Consider the following 21,907-nt stretch of genomic DNA (forward strand, 5'->3'; position numbering starts at 1 on the left):
GCATTGACCACTGCTGATCTACCACTTCTCAAGGCTGTTGATTACCTGAGAATGGGTTATTCCGAAGAGGGAGGGGTTACTGAAAATTTCACACATGAGATTTACAACTGGACATCCAGGTTTCTTGCCTTTTCTAATGTGCAGCCATGGATGTGAATGACGTCCATCACCATCACTAGAGATGCAACTGCAGGAATATCACTTTCCTCTCTTGGGCGTGGCTGCCCTGATTTCAGACTCCACACTCCTCACTAAATACCATGGAAGGGACATAAGGCATGGCGTAAGAGTAGGTGCTCATTAAATCCAGTGTCCTTTCTTTCATGTGTGATCTGCCTTGGCAGCCAGAGGGACACTTTGGCCCCACAGGTTCAGGGGAGTTGAAGAGGTTGGAATAGGCAGCGGAATAGGCAGCAAAGTGGTAAGACAAGAAGCAGGAAGACAAGAACCTGGGTTCTCATCAGCCTGACCTGTTTAAAGGGGAAAATTGGGAGCCAGGGAACACCAGACACAGTGTGTGAGCCAAGCAATCATGGTCATGTGCTCTCATGAGGCAGAGGAAATGTCTTGGGATAGGTGCAAGAGCACCATGACCTGGCCATAAGGAGGGAGGGAGGATGCAGCTTCTCTGTGCCTGTGAGTCAGTCACTTGTTCTACCTGACCCAGCTCCCCCTGCCCTCTGCTTTATCCCCCAGAGTTGGAACTGCCTGTGCCTTAAAGGTCAACACCTCTCATCATTCCAGGATACCCCCACGGGGTGAGGAGTAGGGGTCTGAGTCATCATGCCCAGACTACCATTTAAGTACCTCTCCATTAATCCGCCTGGCAATGATTTATTGAGGCTGTCTCTGGGAAGCCATGCAGCCCGATGGTGGAAAGAGCAGACTTGGAGCCACTGTGCTTGGGTTCACTTCCCATCCTGACATCTTACCACCTGTTGGACTGTCAGGAGGTCTTTTAACCTTTATGCACCTCAGTTTCCTCATTTGTAAGACAGGGAGCTCAACAACACCTTCCTTATATTAAATTAATTGTTGCAAGAGTTAAACCAGTTCAGGTATGCAAATTTCTTAGGACAGAGCCTGGTGTTCAATGAGTACAACACAAGTGAATCTAAGCTCTCAGTCCAGTGGGTGGTGTGCACAATTAATGCACACTAAGTGTTATGATGGGACAGGGACAGGTAGGGAACCAAACCCAGCCGGGGGAGAGGTCAGAGGTTATTCCTTACCTGTGACAAGTGAGATGACCTAGATGAAAAGCTTTACCTCCTATCCATTGGCCCAGCTTAGCATTTCCCATGATCCTGCACTGCTGGCTTACTTAGCATTTCTCACATTCCCTTGCTGCTGACTTACTTGGCATTTCCCATGATCCCACACTGCTGGCTTACTTGGCATTTCTCATGATCCAATGTTGCTAGCTTACTTGGCATTTCCCATGATCCCCCATTGTTGGCTTACTTGGTACTTCCCATGATCTCCCACTGCTGGCTTACTTGGTGTTACCCATAATCCTGTACTGCTGCCGGCTTACATGGCATTTCCCATGATTCCTTGCTGCTGGCTTACTTGGCGTTTCCCATGATCCCATGCTGCTGGCTTACTTGGCATTTCCCATGATCCCATGCTGCTGGATTACTTGGCACTTCCCATGATCTGCTGCTGACTTACTTGATGTTTCCCATGATCCTGTACTGTTGCTGGCTTACTTAACATTTCTCATGATCCCACGCTACCCGCTTACTTAGTGTTTCCCATGATCCCATGCAGCTGGCTTACAGCAGAGGCAATGACTGTGATGTGTATGTGTTTATGAGTGTTGGGGATGGGAGGGGCAGGTCAGGTAAGCATTTGGAGAAAAAAGCAAGCTAAAGTGAGGGGAGGGAGCCAACCAGGGAAGTGAGCTGAGAACTGGTGTAGAACTAACGTTTCATTTTCCGCAATGAGACGCAAAGACCCAATTTAATTAAATTACTAATGTCAAATTTTTAATGAACCTGCTTCTGCTTTGGGCTTTCTTCCTTTGAAATTAATGAATGGAACATTGCTATAAATAAAAGTCGATTCTTCTTAAAAAGTCACTCTCAAACGCTCACTGCTCTTTAGTTAATGAGCTGTTCACTCTGACCTGGTGCTTCCACTGGGACCTGGGTGTAATGAATGGAGCTCATTTCCAACCCCACCTGCTTTTTTATGCCAAGCTCCACTCCTGAGAGGTCCCACCGTGAATAGAAAGAGAGCAGATTTTGAGCTCAGAGAGACCTGGGTTCAAATCCCAGCTCTGGCTGCACAATCTTGAGCTGTAAACTTTCCCTCACTGGGCTTCAATTCTTCTAAAAATGGGGATACTTCTTCATCCTGGAAGGATGTATTCACTGGCTAGGACTGCTGTAATAAAGCACCAAAAACTAGGTGGCCGAAGACAGCAGAAACTTATTTTTTTACAGTTATGAAGGCTAGAAGTTTAAAATCAAGCTGTCAGCAGAGCCATGATCTCTTTGAAACCTGTAGGGAAATCTTTCCTTTTCTCTTCCTAGCTTCTGGTGGTTTGCTGGGAATTTTTCGGTCTTCCTTGGCTGTAGATGCATCATTCCAATCCTCCATCTTCACATGGTACTCTCTGGGCCTTATCTCTGTGTCTGAATGTCCCCCTTTTATAAGGACACCACTCATACTGGATAGGATACATCCTAATGACCTCATCCTAATTTAATCATCTACAAAGACCCTGTTCCAAATGAGGTCATATTTACAGGTACTGGGGGTTAAGCCTTCAAGATATCTCGTTGGGAGACATAATTCAACTCATCATAGGGCTGATGTGTAGATTAAAATTCGACTTATCATACCTACTCCTGAGTGCCTAGCATATTTCAGGTCCTGGACTAAAAGCTTATTTTACTTTTAGTCCAGGACCTGAAACATACTAGGCACTTTATCTGGTGGTATATGTAGTATCCTCATTTTACAGGTTAAAAAAGCAGGCACGCAGAGCTTAATTCCTTTGCTTGTCTAAGGCCACACAATGAGAAAACGGCAGAGCTAGGTTGCGGACCTAGGTCTTTCTACCTCCATTGTTCAGCACTTTGGAATGTGAGACTGCTTCTGACAGAGGCAAAGCATCCAAGCACATAGTGGGTGCTTAATAAACAAGAGTTCCCTTACTCCCTTCATCCTTCTAGGCACTGCAATAAGACGAAGGGAGATTACCTGACTGTCCAGATTTAATAGTCTGATTTTTTTCACCAGTCTGGTTTGCCAATCCTGTAGTTTTTAATATTGTCAAGGGCAACATTTAAAGTGTGGTCTTTTGTTATGTGTCTAATGTGCAACTTGCTGGACAGACATAGGAGATTGGAGATAAGCTACAAAGCGAATCCTTTCTAAGGCACCATTTCTTTGATTTTTTTTAGATTGTCCGTGTTTTTTTTTTTAGCACAGATAGGATAACTCTTCATGCTCTCCCATCTATAAAGCTTCCCTTTGATTGCTTACAAAATGAAGAGGGGGATATTTACATCTAGCGCAGCCCAGAACAATATTATTAAAGTGGTGTCTGACATTGAACAATTCCATTGTAGATTAGCTGTGGGGAATTTTTGTCCCTTCTACAAAGCCCAACTCTTGCCAATCAACATAATATTCTCAGTGATTCTATGACAATGAATCTCCTCTGTGCTTGAAGTGCAGCAAAAACTACCTCATGCCTTCTTTTATTTTTAATTTGAGACTTTGGTTCCCATATTATAATGAAGAGTCATTTATGCTCTCTGGACAAGCACCCTCCATATGTTTTGATTTCTTATCTTCCACCAAGTAACTTGTTTCATCTCCATGGCCATACGATTGATACCAAGTGGTAGTCTAGTTGGGAAGAATTCAGAGAGAAGGATTTAGTCTTCCCACAATCCTCCTCAAGGAAAGACAAGAAGGTGCTGCCTGCGTGTGTGTGTGTGTGTGTGTGTGTGTGTGTGTGTGTGTGTATGTGTGGTGTGTGTGTGTGTGTGCCTGCCTGTGTGTGTGATCTGGGGACAGTGGGTAGGATCAGGGGAGGGGGGAAGAAAAATTACTCTTTTATGAGTCCTGGATCTGTGTTAGACACTTCTACATCATATGTTAGTTTACTTAATCTTTATGACTCCCTTATTTGTAGCAGTTTGGCCTTTTAAACATAATTCACTGCATGCTTACTCTGTGCTATTCTTAATGTCAAGTGCTTTTCATACATTTCCATCCCCAAAGAACTGTCTATACTTGCTGTCTCCATTTCCTCTCCACTAACTGATATATAATTATATTTTATTATATGTCATATATATAATTATATATTTTATGTAATATGTCATATATAAAGTTAATATACATTGTATACTACGTATGAGATATAATTTTTGCTTGATACATTCTTTTGTTTACTGTTTGTCTCACCTTGCTACAGTGTAAGCACCATGAGAACAGGCATTTTTTTGGCCTTTTTTGTTCAATGCTATGTCTCAGTTCCCAGAACAGTGCCTGATGTATAATAATACCCTCATAAGAGTTTACTGAGAGACTTTAATAATCTCATTTAATCTCTCAACAACCTATTGAGAGAGGTGCTATTATTATCATCCCTTGTTGAAATACACATGGTTGCCAGAGATGTTGGGGCATTTATCCAAGGCCACAGAGCTCACTGCAGGGGCACAGGGGGATTTCCGCATCACCGCCTAAGATTCCACATTGCTGCCGGCACTAGGCCATTCTTGCATTGGCCATTCCACATTAAGTCCATGGTGACTAGTGTACCTTGAAACATCCTCACAAGGAACTCACACACATGCTCCTCAGGGAGAGGATCTGGGGTGACAACCAGGCAAGTTGACCTCTAGGTTGGTCCTGTAGATTTCCTGCTACCTGTCCATCAAACAGAGGTAGAGGTGCCAGGGCCTCAGATGGAGGATGCCACCCACAACTAGTCAATGGGCCCTGCCCTGCTGGGCTTTGTCCTAACCATCATCAGGCAAAAGGCCTTCACCATAAGCCTATTCTTTCAACTGCATGTTTGTGATTTTGCAATGTTCAGCATCAGAGTCATGTGGAAAGTTTTATAAAGATACTGATGCTTAGACCCTGTCCCTAAACCTACAGAATCATAATATGAGAAATAGAGCCTGAGCTACTCCAGGAGACTGAAAAGCTGAGATTGAGAACAACTCACAGCAACCTAGTCATGTAAGTTATATTCTGCTAGCCCAGCTGCGTTTACCTCTCTGAGCTTTAACTGCTCAATCTCCAGGGCCTTTCTTATTTTTAAGGTTTTTGCTTCTGAGAACAGCAAACCTGGCCTCTCTCCTAGAGTTTCCTGTCCTCCGTAAATCACACTAACCCTACAACTTCCTTCTCATTTTGAAGACCCTCATGGTCTCTTCCCTAGACTTCTGCCCCCAACCCTGATCTTCTTACTCCTGGCCTTGCCCTCTCCAACGCATTGTCCCCAGTGATGCTGGAGCCAGCATTCTAGAATGACAATTCATCATGGCCCTGCACTATTGACCCTGCCAGGAGCCCATATTATAAAAGTAAGTTCCTTACCACCAAGGCACAGGCAAACACAGAACCTCTGGTCCTTTGGGTGACTCTCATGATAATACATAATGATTTGGAACATTAATATAAAATAAGCGAAAGGAAATTAAAAGAAAACCATAAGAACTGCTCTGTTGCCATCAGTAAAGCTTAGGCTAGGCAGCCCCCATCCTTGTGATCTGACTTTTTTTTTTTTTTTTTGAGACAGAGTCTCTCTCTGTTGCCCAGGCTGGAGTGCAGTAGCACAATCTTGGCTCATTGCAAACTCTCCCTCCCCGTTTAAGCAATTCCCTGCCTCAGCCTCCTGAGTAGCTGAGATTACAGGCATGCATCACCATGCCCGGCTAATTTTTGTATTTTTGGTAGAGACGGGGTTTCACCATCTTGGCTAGGCTGGTCTTGAACTCCTGATCTCGTGATCCACTTGCCTCAGCCTTCCAAAGTGTTGGGATTACAGGCGTGAGCCACCACGCCCAGCCATGATCTGACTCTTGCTTATGTTTTCTGTCTCCTCTCATCTCATCCTCTCTACCCTCAGTACTCTAAACCACAGGCTCCCCAAGCATTTCTTCCTTTTCTCTCAAATTCTTCATCTGGCAAACTCCATCAAAGCACCTCCTCTGTAAAGTCCTCGGTGATACCCTTGATGCCTTGTATAACCCATAAGATACCACAAGAACACACTTGATTGAGTATAAATACTGTCACAATGTCATTGGCGAATGGCTCTCAGAATCCCGAATCTCCTGGTCCACTAACTAGGCAGGCTCCCTCTGCTCACGTTGTTAATGTTGCAATCTCACAATTCCACCTGTGGAGTTATGTGGGGGTTTCCTTGCACTTCAATTCCTGCACTTTGCCGTACGCTGTAATTCATTCATTCATCCATTTATAACACCCTGGCTTCCAGACAGGAGCTGAGCCTGCTTGTAATTATTTCTATAGGTGTCTATTTTCATCTCTGGACTCCTTGAGGGGCAGGAACAGTGTTGTATTCTTTATATATCTAGCATTTGATTTCATGTCTGGCAGAAAGAGAGTGCTCAGCTGAAGCTGGAATGTGTTGAGTGAATTAAATCTATATGTATACATAATAAAATATATATTAATCAGAATTACACACACACACACACACACACACACACACACACGAAGCAATAAACTAGTGTAAGAATTGGCAAGCATTTTCCACACAGGAGCAGATAGTAAATACTTTTTGGCCTTGTAGGCTATACTGTCTGTGTCGCAGGGACCTTACTTTTCCATGAAGTATGAAAGCAGCCACAGGCAAGTATGTGTTCCAAACAAACTTTAGTTGTAAAAGCAGCCAGCTGACCCACAGACCGCAGTTTGCTGACCCTGAACTATTCCTTATTCAGTTATGTACTTATGTTAGGCATATAATTCATAGCTCAGGAACCATCCTTCTCCTATGATAAAGACAAGTGAGGAAAGGTCAGATTTGATGGGAGTCAAGGATGGGAAGGGACTGTGAGGAAACTGGGCTGCACCTGGGTAGGTCTTGGACAGAGGTGACTGGCAGGTACTGGAGGGGACAGGCAGGTGGCACTTGAAGATTGAGACCTACATCAAATTTCCTTTTCACTACCATTTGGCCCTGGGGACAGGTGGGCATTGTGCTGGCTGCAGGAAAGGGCTTGTGTACTTATAGCCCCCACCCTTCCCCATTAAAATAGGATTCATTTTTAGTCTTCATAGCTAATCCTTAGGTTGGTAATGACGACCCTCATTTTGCCAAAGAGAGAGCTGAATTTAGAGACCTGAAGGGTCACTCAGCTAGCAGGAGTAGTGAAAGTGATAAAGAGTCACGGTTTGAGTGTTTACTATGAGCAGGGCACATTGCTCAGCCTTCTTTTACTTCATTTTACCTGGACGGAGGTATTACAATTGTCCCCTTTTTAAAAAGAGGAAACTGAGGAACAGCTGACCTAACTCTGACCCAGGCTACACTGCAGGTTGAGATCAAAGCTGAGGTTGAAACCCAAGCTGCTTGATCTAAGGGCTGTGCCCATTATAATGTTGTAATCTGGGTCTCCCAGGATTCAAGTCCTGTGTGTTTCACTGCTTCCCCAGTGTAGAGTCCCTGCGCTGGGTAACTTCAGAGTTCCTCTCCTTGCCAGGCCTAGAGTATGCCCAACCCACACCCGGTCAGAGCTCTCTTTGGTCCCTTTTTTCCAACCTGGGCTAGCTGGGGCTGCAAAGACATCCATCATCACACCAGAGGGGCCACAGAGAGGCTGTCAGAACTCTCCTGGTTGCTTTCTAACCACAGAGCCCACGGCTTCTTCTCTTCCACCTGGGATTCTTTAAAGAAGCAACACTGAAAGGGAAACATCACAGGCCCCAGAATACAGCCCCCAAGTAAAATACAGGACCCCCAGTTCAATGTGAATCCCAGAGAAACACAAATGCTTTTGTAGTATAAGCATATCCCTTGGAATATCTGGAATATACCTATACTAAAAATACTCTGTTATTTAATTTCTTATATTTTAATTTGCCAATTTGGGCAACCCTGACCCAGAGGGAAGAGGTACCTCTTCTGCATCAAAGATTTCAACCTCTTAAAAAGTTGGAGCCATTTCTCTTGGAAATGGGGAAGAGGAAAAAGGGAAGAGCTAGACCCTGCCTTTAAGGAATTTAATATTGAGTTGGAAGAGCAGATGCAGAGGGGGAAGTTTCAGAGACTCCTAAGGTAAGACCTGAGAAGATTTGGGATTCAGCAAGATTGTAGGGGAGCATGAGCCACATTGCCTCCTTCTTTCTTCTGTCACTCTCTAAGGGAAGTTTGATTTTTCCAAACTAGTAAAATGCTGCTCCTGTTTCAGGAGACTGTGGCATGTCTTAGTCCCTTGGAGGAAGAGCATGAGGCTGGCACCAGGTCCTTCCCTCTGCAGCCTAAGTGAACTTCTCCAACATCTGCCCACTGCTCCCTGCTCAGCCCTCCCTGCCCCATGGCACCCCAGCACAGGGATGCTAAAACAAAAAAACACATGGAAAATCAGTGGTACCCTATGGTGACATACGGCAAAATACTGTTAGCATTAAGCTTAGACTAGCTAAATATGCAATTTGGGGCTACACCTAATTGCATAGCGGGGTTGAAAAATGTTTTCCAGTGTGTTCCATAATACACTGGCAGAGAAATAAATTTAATGAGAAAAACAGTCAGTGTGTCAGGTAATTTTGAAAAATACCACAGAAACTCCCTCCTCTTGAAGCAACCAGTGCTCACAAGTTTATTGGAGAGTTTCTGCAGGAGAAACCTGCTTAACCTTCCTTAATCCAGAATTTCCAAAAATTTGACCACATAATCACTCCCCTGACTTTGGGACTTTTCTCTCAGTAATGCCTAATAACCTCTGAGTTGTTCTGTGAAACACATTTTGAGAAGTGTTGGATTCTGGGATAAGGTAGACCTGAGTTGCTTTACTTTCCATATTAGTCATCATGATAATAAAACAATAGCAAAGGTAGTTGGCACTTACATAGGACTTTCCAGGTTAATGTGAAAATGTTTTGTCTTGTTTTCATAAACATGTCTCCCACTGGAACATGAAAACAACTGTTTGTTCTGGGGGCAGGGCTGGCCTAAGGCCTTCCAAGAATCATTGGTTAGTACCTTGTGTTGGTAAAATCAATTCTTACTAAAGAGGTAAACTTATCACCTTATCACTTCCACATAAATGTAGCATGTTAAGGAAGGACAAAGAGGACAAAGAGATACTGAATACTGACAATTCTTTTTTTTTTTTTGAGCTGGAGTCTCATTCACCCAGACTGGAGTACAGTGGCACAATCTTGTCTCACTGCAACCTGCACCTCCTGGGTTCAAGGGAGTCTCCTGCCTCAGTCTCCCGAGTAACTGGGATTACAGGTGCATGCCACCACTCCAGGCTAATTTTGTGTGTGTGTATTTTTAGTAGAGACGAGGTTTTACCATGTTAGCTAGGCTGGTCTTGAACTCCTGACTTCAAGTGATCCACCTGCTTGGCCTCCCAAAGTGCTGGGATTGCAGGCATGAGCCACTGTGCCCAGTTGCCTGACAACTTTTATAGCAGGGTATGTTTTCTGTTTGTCTGACGCAGAATGACCCTAAGGATTTGGAAGGTTTATAGCCAGGGCTGCCATGTTTGGTCCACATCCCTGCCCAGCAGTAGATAGAATGTTACCTCTTATGGCCTCAGCCCTGAACCAATCTTGGCAAAGGAGCTCAAAGTGGAGGAGGCTCTGAACCCAGCTAAAGGGTCCTGCTTTGGGGCTGGGGTTTATAACTATCAGTGAGGCTACCCACCTGGGGTGTCATTCTATCCCTGCCAGGACTGTCCCAACAGACTGCATAAATGATCTTGTTATCTCCTTAACCTCCCCCAGGGTGGGAGCCCTATTCTGGGCCAGGCTCTACAGCTCCTGCCCAAGGCAGGGTCTTAGTCCCCTATATGCTGCTGGCTGGTAGGGAAGTGTTTCCTTGCGGACCAGCATTACTTGGGATGCCCATGGTGATGTCCCACTCACCAACTAATCCTTGGACAACAGAACTCTAGAGCTCCTATTTCCTCCACTTGGCTCCCCGCACAGGGCCCTGAAGCCACAGCACACCTCACAGCCATCTCTCTTCTTAAGGCCAGAGACAGTGGAACCTGTATTCTACTGGAAGAAGCACAATGTTCCCAAGGCTCCAGACCCATGGCCTCTCTCCTTCTAAGAAGAGTTAGACAGAGGGGCCCAAAGGGGAACTGAGGAGGAGGCATCTGATCACCATCACCCATCTGCTTCTTGTACCTGCTACGAAAGATGGTGAACACAGCGACTACAAATACAGGGATTCAAATTACATACACTATCACGTCACCTGGAAATAGGCATGGTTTCATAATTCCCTTTCCCATCTGTATGTCCTTTGTTTCCTTTTCTTGCCTTGCTGCACTGGATAGAATTTTCATCACCATGTTAAATAAGAGTGATAAGAGTGGATATCCTTTTTGTCTGCAATCAAGCAGATGGCAGGTGCACCTGAGTTCCCATAGGGTGTCCTGTGAATCCTCATCCTCCTCACTTCCTCTTTAGCATCAGCACCATCACTTGCTGACCACTTCTATGACTAACTTCACATTTAATCCTGTCTCATTTAATACTCATAATAGCACTGAAGTGGATACTGTGCCCATTGGACAGAACAGAAAACTGAGGCTCAGAGAGGGTGAGTCACTTGCTCACATTCACACAGCATGGAACCAGGGGAACTGGGATGTATGTTTAGTCAGGCTGCAACTTCCTTCTTAGCAGCTGTAGAAGTGAAGGAAGGGTAGGTGAGTCACAAGACTGTCTTGCTGGCTATGGAGTCTGCTTTGGAGCTTTGTTTCCCACAGGTTCCCCTAACTGGACCAGAAATGGGGCTTGGTGAACATTTTGTAGTTTGAGGATCAGGAACAGTGGGAAAGGAAAGCCCCTACTTCATCTACTCATTTTCATTCATCTCTGGAGCCCAACTACTTCTCCAGAGCTTCATGGAGGCCCCTCTGTCAGGGGAGGCCATCTGTTCAGGTCCTCTGAAGTCACAGAGGCAAGTGGTAGAATGGGCTCTGCCCTCCTCTGCCCTGGAAAAGCTCCTTACTTGGAAGACCCAAAAATGTCTTACACAGAAACAAAGGCATATTAACACACTCTCACACTCAACATGCACAAACCCATCCATGTACATACTCCCCTTTGCTATGATGCATACACACACACACATTCTTACACACATAAACATGTGCATATCAAAACAGACAAATTCAGGATGCATCTGAACACAGCTCTTACATTCACACACGACAACAGACACAACACACTCTCCCATACATTTGAGTAAACCACATGAGTGTCCATCTCAAGATACTGATCCATTTCCATATAGCCTCTTTGAATTCATAACCTTTTACACAGATGTCTCTTTATACAACCAGAACAGCCCTCAGAGGCCAGAGCTATATCACACACTCACAGGGCCTGCCTGACACTTGTGTTTAAGCTCCTGTTTTCAAAGACACAGCACAGAATGCAGGAATAGAGGCGTGGAGGTAGACCTGACCCTAGAGACACCTCAGGCATCTGCTGGTTCTGTCTGTGACCTCAGAGGTGGGTATCAAGGGCTGTCAGAGTCAGGGAGACACAGGGCATCGTGGTTCAGAAACTGTCTCTGGCCTCTCATAGACCTGGGTTGAATTCCATCTGTGCCTCTCCTGGCTGTGGGTTACTGGTTATATAACAGGTATGGATTCAAAGAGTGGACTCTGGAAGTGGACTCCGGGCCCATGGTCAAATCCCAGCACCATTACTTAAATAGCAAGCTACTTCACCTTCCTGCATCTCAGCTTCCTCACCAATAAAATGGGGGTAATTGCACCGAGCTTAGAGAGCCATTGAGAGAATTAAGTCCGATAAACCAGGCAAAGTGCTTATCTCAGTGTCTGGCACACAGGAAGTGCTCAATAAGTTTGGGATGTGATCACATATAAGCCCCTGGAGTGCCCTAGGAGAAGATGCCAGGGCAGTGTAGAGACTGGAATGAAATAGACAGAAGCCAGGTACGGTGGCTTGGGAGAGCAGATGGCCCTAGGAGGCAGAACACAGGATGCACTCTGGCTCTGCCAGGCAGGCGGCATCCCTTAGACCTGCACTGCTTTTGTTGAGCCAGGCAGGGATCTGCTGTTTTGAATTCTAAAGATCTCCCTTACAGCCTAATAAGAATAACTCATGAATAGTCCTGCCCAGCTGCAAAATAAAATGCAAGAGGAGACCCTGTGTATCACTGTACTCAGACCTGGCCCCCTTTCCGACCCTCTCCTCAGCTACCCTGTGCTGCTCTGGCCCACCAGCTAGTGGCTCACAGCTTCAGGGATGATGGGAAGGAATAATTTGGAGAAGTTTCCTGCAAGAGGCATTTGGTATGGTCTTGAGAGAGAAGGAAGGACGTTCCAGAGAGAGGAACTGGCACCTGCCCAGGAGTACAGAAGCCCCCACTGCGTGCTTTCCAGGCTCTGGTTCCAAGGGTTGGTGACTCCTACCTTCTTACTTACAGCCCAAATCACTCTTCTGCCCTTGCCCCAAAGCCATCTCTCCCGGTTCCTTGCACCTGGGACTGGCCTATCATCCAGCCAGTTATCGAAGCTGAGACCTCATCTGTTCTCATACCCAGTCTCTTGAATTAGCTTCTTTCCATCTCTCATATCTGCCCACACTCCATTGCTCAGGCCCCATGACCAACCCCTACCCTATCTCAGCTTCTCCTCTTGGAATTGCAGATAGCCTCCTCATTCTTCTGTCTTCAGACTTGTCCCAATCCAACCCAGTCTCTAAACAACTAGTAGGATCATGGCTCTTCCCTCCTATAAGTGCTTCAGTTGGTATCAAGCTCTAGAATGTCGCTTAAGATTCTCCAGGAGCTAGTGCAGGCATCCCCAAACTTTTTACACAGGGGGCCAGTTCACTGTCCCTCAGACCTTTGGAGGGCCGTCACATACTGTGCTCCTCTCACTGACCACCAATGAAAGAGGTGCCCCTTCCTGAAGTGCAGTGGGGGGCCGGATAAATGGCCTCAGGGGGCCGCATGCGGCCCACGGGCCGTAGCTTGGGGACGCCTGAGCTAGTGTCGCCAATGTCTTCAACTGTACCCGTCTCCTCCTCACACCCAATGTTCCAGCAACACGACTCTCCTTATATCTCCTCGGCAGAGAGAGAGGAGAGAGAGAGGAGTGTGTGTGTGTGTGTGTGTGTGTGTGTGTGTGTGTGTGTGTCTACAGTCATGCTGGTATGTTGGTGTTACATGAGCATGTGTGTGTCTATATATGCATGTAACCTGCATAAGGATAAAATGCGTATGTGGATATGTGCAGGACATGGCACATGGCATGTAGGTATTTAGGTAGGAGAGCTTGTTGAGGATGGGCATCAAGGGAAACATGATTGAGAAGCCAGTGGTTGGCATAGTTGGGCAAGATGACATTTACAGCAAAGGTTAGGCTACTGACAACCCCCAGGAAATCAAGTCCTGGGAATCAGGTGTTACTAGGCCCTGAACTTCCCCAGATGAAATCGAGGGAGCTGCACTCCCCACTCTCCATACCTGGCCTGCAACTGTCCTGGGGCACAAGTCATATGTACAGAGATGAAGCCTTATGCCATGTCCCTGGGCATCATGTCTCTCTCCTTCCTATTCAGCAATGGATTGGGATGAGAGGCCTCCAAAGAGCCTGCATCTGTCTTCATGTCTCTGAAGAGCCACTGTTGACCTGATCATTCCACTGTTGTGATTGTTCACCAAAGATAGAAAGCTGTTAATTCCAGCTCCTAACTGATTACAACATTGAGTCAGGCATCATCCAGAACCTTGGGTGTTTTTCTAGACATCTGAGAACCCCAATTTCTCTTTCTCCTTGGTCCTCTACCCGATAGTCTGAACCACAGTCATTCCTGACTGACATTGGCCAAGTCTCCAACCTTCCACCCTCATTTCCCAGGCCAATCCATTAGCACACATCTCCAGAGCTGGAAGGGGGCTTCGGAAGCCAGGCTAATTCTCTCTGCCCTACCTTGAGCAAAGTGACAAGAATTTGTCTAAATGTCAGTGACACTGTATTTCATTCTGTCATCTGTTCAAGAGGCACATGGCTTACTGGAGTGGCTCATTCATTTACTCATTCAACTGGTGTCTTCACACACTAGTGGTGTGCTGGGGATCTGACCATAAGTGTCTGCCCTGCCCTCATGATGCTTACACTCTACAAAAGGTGCTCCAGTATTTAAGAAACTATCAGAGCCCATCCCAGGCTGCAGCACCTAAGAAAAAGTGGGGACAAATGACCTTCAAGGATCTGCTCTGTGCCAAGCAATTATGCCAGCCATTTACACTGTTGATTCCCAAGAAAAATCAATCTCTTCCCTGGCTTTCTCCCACCTACCCACCCAACCTCGGCATCATGTTTCCTGGCAGACTCACTCCCTTCTCCAGTCCTACTGCTCCAACATTCACCTGCCTATAAAACAAACCCAGGAACCATCCTTAAGCTTCTTGTGACTCTTTGATGCCAGCAGAAGAAACTGTCTACTTCTTAGCAAGATATTTAAGGTCCTGCACAATCTGGACTCAGCCATCTGACCAGGTTTTCCTCCCGCTACTTCCACCCTAACCGCACCCTCAACCATGCACATTCCTGCTCCTTTGGAATTGCCACCTCTCCTTCCATGACCTCTCCTTTATGCCCTTTCATGCCTATGCAGTTGCTGCCCCCACCTCTGAAGTACTCTTCTGCTTTTGCTCATCTGGCACATCCTTCTAGCCTTTCAAGACTCAGTTCAAATGTCACCTCTGGGAAGACATCCCCTTCTCCTCCGTGGAGCCAAGTGCTCCAGTGTGCTTTGTACACATCTCCACGGACACTAGGCATGGTGGGGAGGCCACAGGAGCCAAGGCAGAGAGAAGGAGAAGAGCAGTTAAGGGCTGAGTCCTAGGAAATGCTGACAAAGAGGCTATGATGCCCACAAGTATCTTGAGAATGACAACTTGGCTGGCAATGTGTGAAATGCCAGCAAGAGAGCTGAAGCTAGAAGAGGACTGAACAGAGCCGTTGAATCTGATAGTTCAGTTACAGAACCAGTGGTATTAAACAGAGGAAAAGTAATGGAGCAAAGAGGTGGAGGTCTGAATAAGGATGACAGTAGGGACGGTGGATGATCTAAGTACATGAAGCTCTTCTCTGCCCCAGGGCCTTTGCACAACTTTCCCTGGCCCAGAAGTGCTCTGTCTTCCACTTTGCATTGCTCACTCATGATCATCTTTCAGCTCTTGGCTCAAATGTCACATCTTCAGGAAGCCTACCCTGACATTTAATCCAACCTCAACTAATCTGCCTCACCACTTTTTATTATACCTTCAGAGCATTTAGTCATTGGTAGTCATTTACGTGGTTCTTGTTTTTGTTGTTTACACACACACACACACACAAACACACACACACACAAGCTCCATGCAAACAGAGACCTTTTTTGACTTTTTTCATTATGAATGAATGTATGCATAAATGAGTGGATGGATGACAACCTCAATGTACTCAGCTTTCTGTGAGATTGTCGGCCATATATTTACTGAATTCACATCAGTGGACTTCTGTTCCCTAAACATTCCCTAAGGCAGTGGGCATCAGCAAGTGTTTGCTGGATAGCTGCATGTGGCAAAAATATCCAGCTCCACCAAAACTCCATCTTCCCTTCTTGGGGCACACAGCTAGACAACATTTCCTAGACTTCCTTGCAGTTAGGTGGATTGCGGGTATATAGGGCCATGGCCGGGCTTAGCTCGTAAAAACCTCCCAAGACCAGAGAAATGAACTAACTTGCCCTAGATTGTAAACCTTGTAAGTAACCCTGCTTGTTCTTCCCACATTGGCTGGATGTTGCTGATCAGACCCAATGGGATGTGGGTTTCCAAGGTGGAAGGAGGCTTTATCCCCGAATTTCCAAGTGGAGGAGAGCTCCCCACCACATTAAACACCTGCCCAGGACCGATACTCAAGCAGTAAATGAATTTGAATTTGCAGAGCCATAAAAATGTGGTGTCTTGTGGTCACTGTGGCCTACGCATTCTCTGCTACACAGCCAGGACCAGCTTCTCTCATATGCCCCTCAAGTCCTCGCACAGTCTGTCTGTCCTGCAACCTCAACCTGTGCCGACTCACCATGTTTCCAGGATGCTTGCAGCCCAGCTGACTCAGGAGCCTGCCCTCTCTAAGCTTTCAGCAGAACCCAATCTCTGTTGCTTATAGACCTTATTGAGTCTGTAGCTTTTTCTGAGATCCATGGGCTAGAATCCAAGTCTTTACCATATTGGAGTCACAGATCTTTTGAAAAGAGATAAAACACATGGACCCTCCTCCCAGGAAGACAGGATCCACAGTCCCCCAAGGTCAGGGGTGGATTCCTAGTGCCTTTGCCCAGCATGGCTCACCTGTCAGCCCCACTCCAAGCTCAAAATGTCCCAGATAGAAAAGGGCCTTGCCTGTTCAAGCTGACCCTGCTCCCTGAGAGATCTGGATTGATTTTATTGACTCAGGAGCCAATTACGACCATGTCCAAAATTTTTCAGACTAGCCTTCATTTGCAGGGCGCTTCCCATGGATAAGGGTACAAGTCCAGTGCTCAGTATCCCAGTATCACTGCCCAGTGATACTATCAGAGAAACTATCAGCCCATCCCAGTGATGCTGCCCAGTGCTGCTGATTCCCTGCCACACACTCCCTTCTCCAATCCCCCATGCTACCTCGAGCAAGTCCTTCCCCTCCCCAAGACTGTTTACTCATCTATAAAGAGGATAATAATATAACTACCTCTTAGGGTTGTTGTGTGGACCCAGGAAGATAATCCATGCAAAGCACCCGGCCCAGCACAATTCCTGGCACAGACTTAGGGCCAGTATTATCTCCTTCAACCCCTCCCCTGAGTGTCGAAGTAGGTATAGTATCATCATGATCTTGCTTCTACAGACGAGGAAACGAAGACCAGAGAAATGAACTAACTTGCCCTAGGTCATAAACCTTGTAAGTAACAAGCCTGTACTCAAACCCCTAAACTTGACCGCTTTCCACAGCTGGTGGTACTGGATTGCTATGGAAACCCGCAGGGCCCAGGGTAAGATCTAGTGGAGGCCAAGTGAGGGGTGTGGGGGTGGCAGTTCTGTTGATGGTCGGGGAGGGAACACATACGATTGAGGGTGGCCAGGGTTAAGTCAGTATTAACTTACCCAAGCCTGCGGTAAAGGAGAAGGAGGTGTGTTCACAGCAGCACTATTCACAACAGCCAAGTGAAAGAAGCAACTCCAGTGTCCATGATGGGTGACATATGGCATCCAAACAATGGAATGCTGTTCAGCCTTACAAAAGAAGGGAATTCTGACACATGCTACAACTTGGATGAACCATGAGGATATCATGGTAAGTGAAACATGAGCCAGTCATGAAAAGAACACTGTATGATTCCACTTAAGTGAGATACCTAGAGTAGTCAAACTCATTGAGAAAGAAAGTAGAATAGAGGTTACCAAGGGTCGGGGGAGAGGAAAAAGAGGAGCTAATACAGACTAAAAGGTCAGGGCTTCAGCTTGGGAAAATGAACAGGTTCTGAGACGGATGGCCGGGATGGTTATACAACAATGTGAATGTACTTAATGCCAATGAACTCACTGTACACTTAAAAACAGTTAAGATAATGAGTGGTGTTAGGTATTTCACCACAATTGAAAATAATAATTCTTTTAAAAGCAGGAGGAGTTCAAGGTGTTCATGCATCCCCCATGAACCCTGTCTCGCCATCCCCAGGAGGAAGAAGGGACAATCCCAAGTAGAACAGGCTGCTGGGCCACGCTGCCCAGATCCCCATCCGCCTTTCTCCTGCCTCATTTCCATTTCCAGAATTATTTATCATCAAGGAGCTGCTGGAGATGGAATGTGAATTAGGAGCTCAGCTTGATTTTGTCTCATCTTATTTTCCCCAACGAGGCGCCGCCTGAGTGGGGTGGGGTGGGAGTGTGCCGAGCTTTGTTGTGACTTGTCGCCAAGCAAATGCAGTGTCTGCTTCCGCGCGGGAGGCTGAGTGTGGAGCGTCCCGGGGCCCGTGCAGAGGATGCTCATTCTAGGAAATAATTACCCGGGTGTCCCTTCAAGTTGGCCCAAAAAATAGAACACTCAGGAGTGAGGGCTGTTATACCTTCTTAATTAGTTTCCTCATTTAACCTGGGTCATTACTAGAAAGGCATTCAGGCTCTGGAGACAGGCCATGTTTTGATTTTTCACTCCCACTTACTCATGGGCAGCCTTAACAAAAGTTTCTTAATGTCACGTAGCCCCAGTCTTCTCATCCGTAGAATGAAATGCACACTAATGAAAGTATCTACATTGTAGGGTTGTGGTGAGGATTGATAAAACCTCATGTGTGAAGGGTTTGGCACCGATACGCCAATGTGTGGAAGCTGACATTTGTGTCACCCTGATCATCACCACGGTCACCATCATCATCATCACTATCATCATTTCTATTGAGCTGCTTTGCATATGCTGACACTATTAGACAAAGTGCTGGCGTTCCGTCTACTTTCTATTATTCATCGCTCCATTCAAACATGCCACCTGCAGGTGCCAAACCAGCCACAGCTGGGGCCTGGTGTCCTTCTTTGGTGGTCACACCGATGTAAGATGTGAGCTGATCTCCACCTTGACACTGGTACTACAAGGAAGCTCACATCCAGGCTGGGACCTGTGTTCCTGGAAGCAGGGTGATGCAGCAGTTAACACACCAGATCTGAGTTCAAGCCTGGCTTGGCCTTTTACCAACTGAGATCCTGGCTCTGTTTTTTTTTAATTATAGCAAAATATACATAACATAAAACTTAGCATCTTAACCATTTTTAAGTGTAGTTTAGTGGTACGTATTAAGAATATTCACATTTTTGGGCAACCATCACCATTATCCATCCACAAAACTGTTTTCATCTTGCAAAACTGAAACTGTACCCACTGTGTAATTTTCCCCTGTTTCCCCCTCCTCCCTGCCCCTGGCAACCACCGTTCTACTTTCTGTCTCTGTGAGTTTGACTAGTCTAAGTACTGCATGTAAGTGGAATCACATACTTTTTATCTTTTTGTGACTGGCTTCCTTCACTTCACATAATGTCATTGAGAGTCATCATGCTGTAACAGGTGTCAGGCCATTGTGGGTCTGCTTTTAAGTTATGCAATGCAGAAAACATGATACCCTAGAGTTGCTCTGAAGATGGAATCTCTATCCAACTTGCTCAGACCAAAATTTTAGGAATATTCCAGAATCCTCTCTTTTTTCCACCCCCACATTCACAACCATCATCCAGCCCTGCTGACCATACCTTAATACAAGCACTTCTCTTTAGCTCCTGTGCTGCCTTCATGGCCCAAGCCCCAGTCTCCTTCACCCAGTGTCTGCAAAGGTCTAACTGAGCTTCCCGATTCTACTCTTTCACCCACAGCCATTCCTCACACAGCAGCCAGAGGGATCTGTTAAAACACAAATTAGAGTATGTCTCTCCCCTGCTTAACACCCCCCAAAAGCCTTCTCATCTCCCTTCAAATAAAACCCACCCTCCTTCCTGGATGTGCAGAGTCTCCTCGGCCAACCTCTGCTGGTGCCCTTGATTCTTCCTCACCATGCTCCAGCCACTGTGGTTCTGGTCCTCAGGCTTACCAAGTTCCTACTTCAGGGCTCCTGCATTCGCCCATCACTCCTCCTAGAGGCCTCCCCTCACCACACAAATCAAAGAGGCAGAAGTGCACAGGTCCTCTCTCCAAGGCTGTTCTATTATGGCACTTATCACAACTGGCTGTCTTTTCCCCCTTTGTTTATTGTCTAACTTCCCTACAAGAAGGTAAGCTCCATGCAAGCAAGGAGCCTCTCTGACCCATTCATTAGTATAGACCCAGAACCTGGGAGAGAGTCATTGCTCAATAAATATTTGTTGAATGAACTGACAAATGAGTAATGAAACAATGTATACAAAGCACTATGCATGGGGTCTGGCAAGGAGTTGTCCTAGACAGCAGTCATTATCATCATCATGATTACCCTGGGCCTCCTGCCTCATTGATCTGCAAGGCTAGATCTTGCTTTAAGATTTGGGACAAGATCACTAAGTGTCCAGGACTTTCTGTGTCATCATGGGAGCTGGAATTCATCAAAGGGGCTGTGAGTGAACAAGTTTCATGCCTTATAGGTCTATGTGTCCAGGTTTAACATCCATGAGCTCTACACAGTCCTATCCCACTCCCAGGTTGGGTAAAGACACCAAGATTGCTGACATGAGAAGATCCAGGAAGGGCAGGCAGGGCTGGGGCCAGTGGGAGAAGACAGACGGGTCAGTTGAAAGAGAGTCTCTCTGGACCCACAGTGGCTGAAGACCGACAGCACCATGACCATCAGGACTGAAAGGTTCCCAGACCTGGGTTCCCTGCAGCAGAGACACTAACCAGAACCCTGATCCTATCAATGAACAATTCTTTATCAATGGACCTTCCAGATCTCCTCCCATGTGCCTGTACTAGACCCATAACTCAGTCACTGTGTGTGTGTGTGTGTGTGTGTGTGTGTGTGTGTGTGTGTCAGTGCTGCTGCTAGGTGACTGCAGATGCCACCCTGAAAAAATAATCAAACAGCTCTTTAAGTGATGCTTCATGCAGGGTTTCCATGGCAACGCTTTATGAAACAGCAAAGAGAACTTTGGTAGGTTCCCCACTGCCTCTTTCCACCACTGCTACAGGAATCCTCGTTCCGTGAGGCTGTGTTTTGCCAAAGCACTGGGTCCTCTAGGCTGTGGGACCTTGACCTTATTAGTAACCACCTCTCTGCCTCAGTTTTCTCACTTGTAAATGAGAACAATGATAGCATCTATCACATAGGTTTGTTCTGAGAATGAAATGAGTTGGTAATTATAAAGCACCTCTTCCCTAGTCAGTGTGAAAAGCAGAATTCTGAAACGCTCCTAGGCTTCCCACCCCTTGCCCGCCTCCACAATCCCCTTCCCTTGGGTGTGAATAGGGCCCACAGAGATGATGGGCTGCCACTCCCATAACTAGGTAAAGTTATACGGCAGAGGTGAAGGTATTTTTTTGCAGATGTTATTGAGGTCCCCAATGAGTTGACTTTGAGTTAATCCAAAAGGAAATTCCCCTGGGTGAACCTGGTCAAATCAGGTAAGCCCTGAGGGTTTGGAGGTTAGAGACTTGAAGCTGCAGAGACTTTTCTGCAGACCTTGAAGAAGCAAGCCGTCCTGATTTTACAGCTGTAAGGAAACCATTTTGCCACCAATTATGTGAACTTCAGAGAGGACCCCAGCATCAGCTGTCCTTGGATGACAGCTTTGTGAGATCCTTAGTAGAGAACTTAGTTCAGCCATGCCTGGACTCCTGACCCATGGAAACTGTGTGGTAATAAATGTGTTTTAAGCTGCTATGTGTGTGGTGATGTTTTTATGCAACAGTAGACAGCCGAAACAGCTAGTGTTTAAGAGATGTTCACTACTGCATATACGATACCCCTCTGCCTGCACAAGGGCCTCTCCATGCTGTGTTGTAGCTGCCCATTTATCTCGACTCCCTGCTGACCTGTGACCTTCCCACACAGGTGCCCAGTAAAAGTGAGACCCTGCTCAATTTTCCAGATCAGATAACACGTGCTTCCCTCCTAATCACAGTGAGATGATGTCTGGAAAGAGCGACCTGCTGATCTAGATGGAGAGGAAAAGTGCCTGCTCTGAAGACGA

The 21,907-nt window shown here is 46.2% G+C and overlaps 1 protein-coding gene across 7 annotated transcripts in view; it reads right to left on the bottom strand.

The window, feature by feature from the left end:
* The window catches only part of CSMD2 (CUB and Sushi multiple domains 2), a 620,269-nt gene that overhangs the window by 406,167 nt on the left and 192,195 nt on the right, over nucleotides 1-21,907 (bottom strand). The window lies entirely within an intron of this gene.

The sequence above is a fragment of the Saimiri boliviensis genome, chromosome 11 (genome assembly GCF_048565385.1).
Source record: "Saimiri boliviensis isolate mSaiBol1 chromosome 11, mSaiBol1.pri, whole genome shotgun sequence".
NCBI classification, from domain to species: Eukaryota; Metazoa; Chordata; class Mammalia; order Primates; family Cebidae; genus Saimiri; species Saimiri boliviensis.